Below are 12,853 nucleotides of genomic sequence, written 5' to 3' on the forward strand. Positions count from 1 at the left end.
GAAGGGGGGTGGACATGGTGGGACAAGACAGGCTGCCAGTGTACATGGATGTTGTATGGGTGTCTGCAGGTCTGGTGAGTGTGCTGCAAGTGTCTGTCAATGTAGTTGTGGTGAGTGCAGGTGTGGTGTCTGGGGTGCATGTCTGGATGTCAGATGTTGTGGTGACTGCATGAATGGGGCAGCAGCAGTGACTGAGGGTGCAGTGTGTGTGGGTGTGCAAGGTGAGGTGACAGACAGGGTGGCGGGGAGGATGACACACTGGGGGAAGTGGATGTTGTTGTGTGTGCTTTTGTATGTTGGGTGTGTGCATGCCTGTGGTGGGAAGTGTGGTGCTTGTGTTTGTCTGTGTGCTTCTTGTGTGTTGACGTGGTTGCATGGCTGTCTGTTCCTGTGCTTGGAATGGTTGAAGGGAGTGCGGTGCTGGAAGGGGTAGAGGTGGTGGGAAGGAAAGACCAGGGACACTGGCTACCGTCAAAGAGGAGGTCAAAGCTTGAAAAGATCTCTGTAGGCCAGTCGTGGCACTGTGCATGCCCTCCAGGTATGCATTGCATTGCTGCATCTGGGATGCTAGCCCCTGGATGGCATTCACAATGGTTGTCTGCCCTACAGAGATGGTTGTCAGGAGGTCAATAGCCTCCTCCGTGAGGGCAGCAGGGCTGACTGGGGCAGGGGATGAGGCACCTGGGGCAAAGGAGACACCCACCCTCCTGGGTGTGCAGGCACGGGCAACTGGGTGGGGAGCAACTTGGAGGGTGGTGATGGCATGGGGGGTGGTGGAAGATGGCATAGAATGGGTGTGCCCAGTAGAGTCTGCCACCACCAGGGAGCTCCCATCAGAGGAGGTATCAGAGTCACTACCTCAGTGGTAGTTGCCTCCCCCATGGTACTCCCCTCGCCCTCCAACCCACTGGTTGCTTTGGTGTCCGCCTCCTTGGAAGCGCGGGCTGCCGCAACCCCCCCTATTGCAGTTGCCACTGCTCCCTCGCCAGATGATGCTGATGTACACAAAGGACACAAGAGCACAGGGGGTGGAGAGACAAAACATGGGGGAACTTTGTAAAAACCTGAATATATGTACATCTCTGGCTCACACACACTCCCATCCAGGTCACACACCTACACGCAGCACTTACAACATACATCATGACAGTGCCCCTGACTAGTGGCCATTACCCCAGAATACACAACATTAACCCACAGGAAACACAGACCTGATCAACTGTGTGGAGCACACCAATGGGAGACCATACCCAGCCAATGCACTTACTAGTCAATGAGGCCACAAAGCATACCAGATGACAGGAAGGGGATCTCCCATGGGCCTATTGGGACTGCCCAAACTTGCCCTCACCCCATCCCAGGGACTTTGAGGGGGCAGGACTGCAGGAACACACCTGTCCAAGTGCCTGGCACTAGAAAGCATACATACCACAGCACTAACATACATCCATCAAAGCAATATTACAACAGTGTTGGTACTCACCCCCTTGTGGCTGCTGTGCTGCCTTCAAGCGCCCATCCAAATCCGGATTGGCCACCACCAGAATGCAGGCCATTAGGGGGGTCAGGGTCTGACAGGCATCCCTTCCTCGTTGGGAGGCCTTCCCCAGCTGGGTCTCTCCGGACTTCCTGGCCCAGCGCCTCAGGTCCTCCCACTGCTTCCTGCAGTGGGTGCTATTCCAGTTGTAGACCCCCAGGGTCCACACCTCCTTGGCGATGGCTTGCCACAGACCTTTCTTTTGATGGGCGCTGACCTGCATGGTACAAACAGAGCAAAAAAACAGACGTCAATATGTGTGCATCGAATACAGATGACATGTTGTTCCCTACGGAACGGGCATTGGTGAAAGCCATGTTATCAACTCACATACAGTACATGCCAGGCAGTCTACGGCTGGGCAGTCACAAATCGAACCCACATGCATACAGGCATCCGCCACAATCACACACATCTAAGGATGACAGATGCAAACTCACCTGCTCCTCTGATCGCCCATCCTACTTCGCATACAGGGGTAGGACCCCGTCCACCAGCTTCTCCAGCTCCTCTGTGGTGAAGGCCTGGGCCCGTTCCCCTGTGACCCGCGCCATCTCGGGGACCAGAGACAGGACACAGCAGCACACGCAGTGGAGTACTACCCTTCATGGGAATCAGGAGTCAAGTATCAAGGGTCTGACGACATGGCATAGGTACTGGAGTGATGTGCTCCGTCACTGCCAGCGGCGATCATGATTGGCCCAGGTTCCCCATTGACAACCATGTCATCCAATGATGGGGGGCACGGCGGTGAACACCGCCTTTCGCCATGATGAATAATGCCAGCGCAATGAAGTCACTTCCACTCCCTCATATGTGGATGGCAGGAGGCTGCCATTTTGCTACCACCACGTCACCATAGCCTGGCCAGGGGCCTCATCCAGGCCCTCAAAATCTCCAACTTTAGTTGCTTGCTGACATGAGTTTCGGATCCTTACATGCACCCATCTTTGGAAGTGTGTCCACACTTGGATGCCATTATAACAGAGTTGACTCAGCACACATATGCCTGACAGTGTACTTCATACTTTGTGTCTGTGTGTGTTACCTATGTGTTGCACTTACATTGATACAGTGACATCATGTGATGCAGGTGCATATTTACACTCAATATGTGTTCTTTCCTCCACCATAGGTACAGACCCATGAGGCGAGGGAGGACTCCATCTGTTTACAGACCTCTGGTTGATTTGGAAACTTTAGAGGAACGTCACATCATTGTCACCTACAGACTCAATAGAGCTACTGTTCATAATCTCTGTACTTTAATGGATCATGTACTGAAACTGGCTTATCAAAATCAGCATGTCATCCCTACAACTGTGCAAGTGCTATCTGTACTCAATTTTTGGCTACATGCTAATTTCAGGTGACAGTGGGCATGGGTGCAGGGGTTTCACTGCCAATGTTCAGCCTCATCCTGTCAAAATTCCTGGATGCATTCGTCCAACACCTGCAAACATATGTCCAGTTTCCCCAAAGGGCTGAATTTCCTGCCATCAAATCTGGATTTTATGCCTTTGCCAAAATCCCACTTGTGATTGGTGCCATTGACGGAACCCACATAGCTCTCATACCCCCAAGAGTGAATGAACAGGTGTACAGGAATCAAAAGTACTATCACTCCATGAATATACAATTGGTGTGTACTGCTGACCAGTACATTTCACATGCCAATGCCAGGTTCCCAGGCTCAGTCCATGATTCCTATGTCCTGAGAAACAGCAGTGTAACACACTTGAAGGGACAACTACAAGGGGACAGAGGATGGCTCATAGGTGAGTGTGTATGACACTGGATCTGTACATAGCTGACAGCCAGCCAATATGCATGTGAAGTCATTTTCTTAAGGTCCTGTTTCACCCACGTTTGCAGGTGATTCTGGCTACCCCAACTGGCAATGGCTCCTGACACCTGTTAGGAATCCCAGAACAGATGCAGAGAGGAATTTTAATGAGGCCCATGGACGTACTAGGAGGGTGATTGAGCACACTATAGGTCTCCTGAAGGCTAGATTTCATTGCCTCCAGCTCTCTGGGGGATCCCTGTGCTATGTCCCTGACAAGGTGTAAGATAGTGGTGGCCTACTGCATGGTGCACAACTTGGCTGTGAGGAAAGCTATATCCCTTCTGGAAGAGGAGGGTGCTGTCCAACCAGCCCTGCAACCTCAGAGAGGGGATGAGAGTGATGGTGAGGAAGAAGAGGGGGAGGATCTTAACTCCAGGAACCAGCTGATCTGCCTATACTTCCAGTGACTATGAGGTACTGTTCACTGATGCTTATGTCTTCACTGCATAGTTTCAGCCTGACTCAAGTAATTGGTAATGTGGCATCTATAGTCATTGACAATGTTAACTGATGACTGAAGTGGCATGTGCCAGGGAACCCAATAATAGGTACAGTGTGACATACTTCAGGCACTACAGTGCGTTGGATCCCCTCCTGCAATAAAGGTATGATTATGAAATTGACTGGCTAATGCATACATACTCACAATTGATATATTGACGAGGGACATATGATTTGAGTGCATAGGTGTTTTTATTAAGTGACGAAAAATACTTATTTCGTGGAACAGTGATGTGGAGTGGGCACATTGTGCATCTCCATACTCAGGTACATATCCTCAGCTGTTGATAGCACTGGGTTTTGTTCCATGTGGCCACTGGTAGATGGTGTGATGGCAGTGGCAAGTCAACAAGGGAGCACAGTGGCACATAAGGGAAACAGTTCAGGACAGAGTCCCTTCCTAGTGGTGGGCTTGGTCTTGGCTGGTGTTTCAGTGGCATGTCTGGGTCTGAGGGCACGTTTGAGTGACTGGAGCTGGGCTGCAGGGATAGGGGTGCTGGTTTCCTGGGTGTCCTCTGGCAGTTTCACTAGTCCAGTAGCTGCTGCAGATGTAGATAGCAGGGCAGTGTCCTGGCTAGTGGTAGGGGCTTACAGGTGGGTGGAGGTCCCAGACTGGCTGTGGTACTGGTGCTGCAGCACCACTGTAATGGTGGCCATGGTGGCTTTGAGTGTTTACATTGCTCCATGGCCTCCTGGTGCTGTGCTATCTGCAGCCTCTGATTCTGCTCCAAGGTCGGCAGGATCTGGCCCATCCTATCCTGGGTTTGGTGGTATGCTCCCAGGACCTCAGATATAACCTGCTGGGCTGCTGCACCCATCATTGGGCTTCCCCCCTGTGCCACTGATGTCCTCCCACTGGCCCTCACCCCCTGTGCCTGTGTCCTCTGCACAGGTCTGGCAGTCCCACTTGCACTGTGCCCTTCATCACCCTGCCTGTTGGTGGGTGAAGACTGTGGCCTCTGTGAATGTGGGCCACCAGTCTGTGGCCAGGAGACACTGGTGTGAGGTCGTTTGGCCACAGCTGATGATGGTGGATGGGTGGTAGGGCTGTCAGTGGTATCCTAGTTGGGGCTGCTGTAGGGTGACAGTCCAGGACTGTGTGATGGGCCAGGGTATTCCTCAATGTCCATACATCCCTCTCCACTCTCCTGAGTGGGGCCTCCGGGTGGCATTGGTGGTGGTGCCTATTGGGGGGAATGGACATGTGGGTGTCAGGTACTTCTTTGACAATTGATGCACAGCTCTGTCCTATTTTGTGTTTATATTCCCCTGTTGTGGCTTGCAAGGTCCCTTCTTTGCATTTTATGTGGGGGTGGAGGTGTATTGTGGGTGCTGTAGTGCCACTGGAATCCATGCAGGGGTAGGTGGCTGTGCACATGGGACAGGATGGAGGTCTGTTTGTGGGACTGTGGGCATGCAGGGTAGTTGGATGTGGGTGTTGTGGACTGGCTTGGGATGGGGTCCTGGTGGTAGTGAGAGTGGTGGGGTGATGCATGCATTATAGGTGTGGCGACTGTTAAGGTAATGTAGTTGACTTACCCGAGTCAGTCCTCCAGTGAGGTCCTCCAAGTGCAGGATAGCCAGGACCTTCTCCTCCCAGTTGGTGGAATTGGGGGTGTAGGTGGGGGACCTCCACCAGTCTTTTGTACAGCGATGTTATGCCTGGATGCCATTGACCGAACCTTCATGCGCAGGTCGTTCCATCTCTTTCGGATGTCCTCCCTTGTGCATAGATGGCTTCCCACTGTGTTGAACTTGTTGACAATGGTCTGCCATAGCTCCATCTTCCTGGCCATGGAGCTCGACCATGAGTGTTTCGTCCACCATGGTCCTTAGCTCCCTATCTGTGAAGCGGGGGTGCTTAGGGGGTGCCATGTTGTGTGTTGTGGGTGTATTGGTGATGGTGCTGTCGTGTGGTTATGTGTGTGGCCTATAAATAGTGTTTGTATGTGTTTTGGTGTTGTATTTGTGCGTGTGACTTGTGTTATGTTGTGTTCAGTGTATGCGTGTTGTGTGGTCAATCTCAGTTGTGCTATTGGCGATGCAAAGGATTGTGGGGTGTGTATGTGTGTGTTTTATAGTGTTGTGGATGTGTGTCAGGTGTGTGGGTTTCAAACTTGCCAATGTGTGAATTTATTGTTGGTGGGTCCCAACGTTGACCGTGGCGGTCCTTACCGCCAATGGTCGTTCGGCATCCACTATCCACCACGCTGATTTGTGCTTCATTATTTGGTGGGTGGAGAATTTGTCTGCATGGCGGTAACGGGGTGGGGTGTACTGCCTTTTTGCCATCATAGGCCCTGGTGGTGGGTGGAGGTTGCAGGATTTTTGGAGGTTTGGCTTTTTGGCATCATAATTCGGCAGTGTCCAGTCTTCTGCCACTGGTGGTCTTCTGTTCACCGTCGCCATTCCCGTCAGCGGTGACTGCCGCCAAGTTGATAATGAGAGCCATAGTGTAAACTTCTCTGTGGTCAAGATTCAGTTAAGAACAGAAATTGGAAAAATTTACTCAGTGTATGGTCTGCTGATGTTCTCAACACCAGGAACTGTAGATCATAGCATGTGTTGTGAATAAATGATTTAAATAACATATTGGTAATTCACATCATTTGGTGAGAGTGCATGAGCAAATCAGGCTACACTTGGGTAAGGGAGGTTGAACATGGCCCTATGGATATTCCACCAAAAATGTGTGTAAAATATATTGTGATGCAAGATTATTGTCAACCGAAAAATATTGTTGGATAAAATAGAGAAGGTGAGAAAATCAAACTTTTTAGATACATATTTTTTAATTACTGTTTATATAATATTGTTTTATTTAATAAACATGTATAAAATATTGTGCTTAATTATTTTAATATATATTAGTTATTGTAATATTGTAATGTACTACTATTATACTAACATTTGTTACTATGGTTTGTAATTTTCAATATGAAATGTATTTTTTATTAGACTTTAAGCCCTGTGGTGGCTTATTGGATGTGTAGGAGATTAGGGCGGGAAGCTAGTTAAACTATAGATTTTTGTTTTTAATGAATATTTTGTGTGAAGATGATTATTAACCCCTTCGCTGCCAGGCCTTTTCCCCTCAGGTGCCAGGCCTTTTTCTGGCAATTTGGGGCAGTTGACGCTTAGGCCCTCATAACTTTTTGTCCACATAAGCTACCCACGCCAAATTTGTGTCCTTTTTTTCTAACATCCTAGGGATTCTAGAGGTACCCAGACTTTGTGGTTTCCCCTGAAGGAGACTAACAAATTAGCCAAAATATAGCTAAAACTTTGTTTTTTTTCTCCAAAAAATGGGAAAGAGGGCTGCAGAAGAAGGCTTGTGTTTTTCCCTGAAAATGGCATCAACAAAGGATTTGCGGTGCTAAAAAAACCATCTTCCCAGCTCTTTCGGGATCAGGCAGACTTGAATCAGAAAACCATAGTTTCCAACACAATTTTGGCATTTTACTGGGACATACCCCATGATTCCTATTTGTTGTGCTTTCAGCCTCCTTCCAGTTAGTGACAGAAATGGGTATAAAACCAATGCTGGATCCCAGAAAGCTAAACCTTTCTGAAAAGTAGACAAAATTCTGAATTCAGGGAGGGGTAATTTGTGTAGATCCTCCAAGGTTTTCCTACAGAAAATAACAGCTGAAATAAAAAAATATTGAAATTGAAGTGAATAAAACAGTCATTTTTCTCATAGTTTTACTCTGTAACTTTTTCCTGCGATGTCAGATTTCTGAAAGCAATATACCGTTATGTGTGCTGGACTCTTCTGGTCACAGGGATATATAGGGCTTGAAGGTTCATCAGGAACCCTACGTACCCAGGGCCAATAAATGAGCTGCACCTTGCAATGAGATTACATTCTATACCGGGAATACAGCAATTCATTTGCTGAAATATAAAGAGTGAAAAATAATATCAAGAAATCCTTTGTATTTCCTAAATGGGCACAAGATAAGGTGTTGAGAAGCAATGGTTATTTTCAAATCTCTGAGTTCCGGGGAGCCCATACTAGCTATTGTGAATTACAGTGCATTTCTCAAATCTTTTTTACACACTGTCTTACATTTGGAATGAAAAAATGTAGAGAAAGACAAGCGGCAATAACACTTGTTTTGCTATTCTGTGTTCCCCCAGGTATCCCGATAAAAATGGTACCTCACTTGCGTGGGTAGGCCTAATGCTCCCAACAGGAAACACAACATGGGCACATCACATTTTTACATTGAAATCTGACGTGTTTTTTACAAAGTGCCTAGCTGTAGATTTTGGCCTCTGGCTCAGCCGGCACCTAGGGAAACCTACCAAGCCTGTGTATTTTTTAAAACTAGACACCTAGGGGATTCCAAAATAAGGTGACTTGTGAGGCTCTCACCAGGTTCTGTTACCCAGAATCCTTTGCAAGCCTCAAAACTTGGCAAAAAAACATGTTTTCCTCACATTTCAGTGACAGAAAGTTCTGGAATCTGAGAGGAACCACACATTTTCTTGCATCCAGCGTTCCCCCAAGTCTTCCAATAAAAATGGTCCCTCACTTGTAGGGGTAGGCCTAGTGCCCGCAAAAGGAAATGCCCCAAAACACTATCTGGACACATCAAAATTGAAAAATACAAAACTGCCGGTTTTTGCAGAGGCGGCACCTGCATTTTTGGTGCCCCCCCTGCCCAGCAGCCATCTAGGGAAGCCTACCAAACACAGACATTTCTGAAAACTAGACATCCGAGGGAGTCCAGGGAGGTGTGAGTTGTGTGGATCCCCCAGTGTTTTCTTACCGAGAATCCTCTGCAACCTCAAATTTAGCTAAAAAGTAAAAAAAATCCACATTTCTGTGTGGGATCACCGCACCACAACAAATTTTCTTACCACTCAACATTCCCCTCAGTCTCACGGTAAAAATGATACATCAATTGTGTAGGTGGTCCAAGTGCTTGTGACAGGGAAGAGCCAAAAACATGTTGAAATTGGGGGGGAACCAAAGCTGGTCCAAAAGAGCAGTTTGGAAAAAGTATTTTTAGGCTGACAAGTGGGGCAGAATTTTTATCGGGATACATGAGACAATGCTGGGTGGCAGGAATTTTGTGGATTCCTGTAGATCCTGGAAGATTTAACCCCTTCCCCGCCACGGACGTAATGGTTACGTCCATGGCAGCGCCCGTGTGGCGCCATGGACGTAACCATTACGTCCTGGGACTGGCAGTCGGGGGAAGCGCAAGCGCTTCCCCCGAGGGCTGCCCCCCAACCCCCCCAGGCCAGGGCTGAAAGGGGAATCCCTTCCCCTTTCACCCCCACCACCCCCCATGACGTCAGCGCGCGATTGCGCGCTGATTTCATGGAAAGGGGGAAAGACGCGCTGGAAGCCATTTGCTTCCAGCGCGTCTAAGGGAGAAGGTGAGTTTTTCACCTTCGTGCGGGGGGGGTGCTCTGAGAGAGGCACCGAGGGAAAGGAAAGGGTTTTCCTTTCCCTCGATGTCTCTTTGAGCATTCCTGCTGCCCGATCGCGATGCGATCGGGCAGCAGGAATGCCCACTAGACACCAGGGATTTCTCTATGTGTGTGTGTTTGTGTGTTTATTAGTGTGGGGGAGCGACCCCTTGCGCAAGGGTCGCTCCCCTTTGGGGGCAAATGTATTTTGCGTCGTTTCTGCCCCCCCTGGGGGCAGATTGGCCCTATTTTTAGGCCGATCTGCCCCCAAGGGGGGCAGAAAGCCACTAGACACCAGGAATTTTATTGTTGATTTTTTGTGTTGGGGGGCGGCCCCTTGGGCAAGGGTCGCCCCCAGGGGCCCTCATGTATTTTTGGGCAGTTCTGCCCCCCTTGCGGGCAGAGAGGCCTATTTTTTTTTAGGCCTTTCTGCCCCCAAGGGGGGCAGAATCCCAATAGCGCCAGAAAGATATGTGTGTATGTGTGCTTTGTGTTGGGGGGTGGCCCCTTGGGCAAGGGTCGCTCCCCCGGGGGGCGCAATGTATTTATTGTCATTTCTACCCCCCTTGGGGGCATATTGGCCCTATTTTTAGGCCGATCTGCCCCCAAGGGGGGCAGAAAGCCACTAGACACCAGGGATTTTATTGTTGGTTTTTATTTTTTGTGTTGGGGGGTGGCCCCTTGGGCAAGGGTCGCCCCCAGGGGCCCACATTTATTTTTGGGCAGTTCTGCCCCCCTTGGGGACAGATAGGCCTATTTTTTTTAGGCCTTTCTGCCCCCAAGGGGGGCAGAATCCCAATAGCGCCAGAAATATTATGTTTTGTATGTGTGCTTTGTGTTGGGGGTTGGCCCCTTGGGCAAGGGTCGCTCCCCCTGGGGGGGCAATGTATTTATCGTCGTTTCTGCCCCCCTTGGGGGCAGATTGGCCTTATTTTTAGGCCAATCTGGCCCCAAGGGGGGCAGAAAGCCACTAGACACCAGGGATTTTATTGTTGGTTTTTATTTTTTGTGTTGGGGGGCGGCCTCTTGGGCAAGGATCGACCCCAGGGGCCCACATGTATTTTTGGGCAGTTCTGCCCCCCTTGGGGACAGATAGGCCTATTTTTTTTTAGGCCTTATTATGTTTTGTATGTGTGCTTTGTGTTGGGGGTTGGCCCCTTGGGCAAGGGTCGCTCCCACTGGGGGGGCAATGTATTTATCGTCGTTTCTGCCCCCCTTGGGGCAGATTGGCCTTATTTTTATGCCAATCTGTCCCCAAGGGGGGCAGAAAGCCACTAGACACCAGGGATTTTATTGTTTTTTTTTTTTTTATTTGTGTTGGGGGGCGGCCCCTTGGGCAAGGGTCGGCCCCAGGGGCCCATATGTATTATTGGGCAGTTCTGCCCCCCTTGGGGGCAGATATGCCTATTTTTTAGGCCTTTCTGTCCCCAAGGGGGGCAGAATCCCCATAGCGTCAGGGATACTATATGTGTGTGTGTGTGTGTGCTTTGTGTGGGGGTGTGGCCCCTTGGGCAAGGGTCGCCCCCCCCAAAGAGTGCAATGTAATCTGGGCGATATCTGACCCCTCCCCTTGGGGGTAGATTGGCCTATTTTTTTTAGGCCCATCTTCCCCCAAGCAGAGAACACTAGACACAAGGGAAAATTAAAAAATGGTTAGTGGCGGAGTGTTTGTCAACTGGCGAAGTATTTGCTTTTATGATAATAACAGTTTTTCTCCTTTTTGTTCTAGTTCAAAGCTTTTGCTGACTTTGCTGTGGCTTGTTGCAGTTTTGGCAGTAGTTGTCCTGCGGTTTGCGTAGTTGCATGTTTTAGGTAAGCAAATAAATTTACTCCAAGTGAGTATTGTTGCAATGCATGAATGACATGTTTGTGGGTGGTGTACTGAATGCAGGATTGTGTGTGAAATTGTCCTTAGATTTATGCACAATGATTATTGTGTTGTCTTATGTCTAATTTGCTTTTTTTTTTCTCTTTTTAGTGGGATATCGTTGGTGATTGCTGTGGCTGTGCAGAGTAGTTGCTGGAGAGTCAAGCTTTTTCAGGCAAGTGAGCAGTATAGTTTTTGAGTTTATAATTCTTAGTGATAAACCTATACTTTGTTACTTATCTTACACAGTGCTGGTTGTTGGTGGTGTATTTGTCCAGTTAATTTTTGTAGGAAGGATCATGGCTAGCCGTAGGATGACCGCTCAGCTTGTTGTTAGTGTGCTTTTTGAGTCATCTTCTGACCATGAATATGAGACTGACTCTGCATCTGAGGCAGAGGAGGAAGTGCAGGATTCTGGAAGTGAATTTTCTGTCAGAGATCAATCATCTGATGATGAAGCCACTCTCAGTGCTGATAAAGGGCCTGTTTTAGAGGAGGACAGTGATGTGCCAATGGTGCAGGAGCCAGCGGCTGAAAGGCTTCCCATTGGAAGACCTGACACATGGGTTGCACCAAACATGGAGCAGCCACAGTTGCCTGCGTTTACTGGTTTTCCAGGGTGTCGAGTTAATACGGAAAACTTTTTGCCCGTCAACTTTTTTGAGTTGTTTATGGACGATATATTTTTGGAAGAGATTGTTGAGCAGACTAATTTGTATGCAGAGCAGTTTTTGAGGGACAACGCTGCCAGACTTAGGCCACACTCTAGAGCTAGCCGGTGGATTCCCACAAATCTGGAAGAGTTGAAAAAGTTCTTGGGTTTAACTTTTTTGATGGGGCTGATAAGGAAGCCATCGCTGTCTTCATATTGGTCTACTAGTCCCTTGATGGCAACTGCTATATTTCCTGCCATCATGAGTCGTAACCGGTATGAGCTTCTTCTTCGGATGTTGCATTTTGTAGATAATGCTTTAGCCTTGCCACGAGATCATCCTGATTCTGACCGTCTTTTTAAGATTAGACCTGTCCTTGATCATTTGGTAGATCGGTTTTCAGAGATCTATGTTCCAGGGAAAGAAATATCTGTAGATGAGTCTTTGGTCCTGTTCAAGGGTCGTTTGTTTTTTAGGCAGTACATTCCTAGCAAGAGGGCACGGTATGGAATTAAATTGTATATGCTGTCAGAAAGTAGTACAGGATATGTTTATAATTTCCGGGTCTACACTGGTAGGGATTCCAATATTGACCCCCCTGGTTGTCCTCCCACTTTTGGAGTTAGTGAGAAAATTGTGTGGGAACTTGGTAGACGACTGTTTAACAAAGGTCACCATTTATATGTAGATAACTTCTACACTGGAGTTCGGTTGTTCAAGGAGTTGTTCAGAGTGGACACTGTTGCTTGTGGCACAATCCGCTCTAATCGGAAAGGCTATCCAAAAGTGCTTGTCTGTAAAAAACTTGAGAAGGGACAGTGCAGTGCCTTGCGGAATGATGAGCTGCTAGCTCTGAAATTTGTAGACAAGAGGGATGTATACATGCTAAGCACCATCCATGATGAGAGTACTTCACCTGTGGCTGTTTGGGGTCAGGTTACCGAAAGTGCGCAAACCTGTGTGCATCTTAGACTATAATAAGCACATGGGTGGTGTTGATAGAGTAGATCAGAGGTTAG

Source organism: Pleurodeles waltl, chromosome 3_1 (genome assembly GCF_031143425.1).
Source record: "Pleurodeles waltl isolate 20211129_DDA chromosome 3_1, aPleWal1.hap1.20221129, whole genome shotgun sequence".
In the NCBI taxonomy this organism is placed as follows: Eukaryota; Metazoa; Chordata; class Amphibia; order Caudata; family Salamandridae; genus Pleurodeles; species Pleurodeles waltl.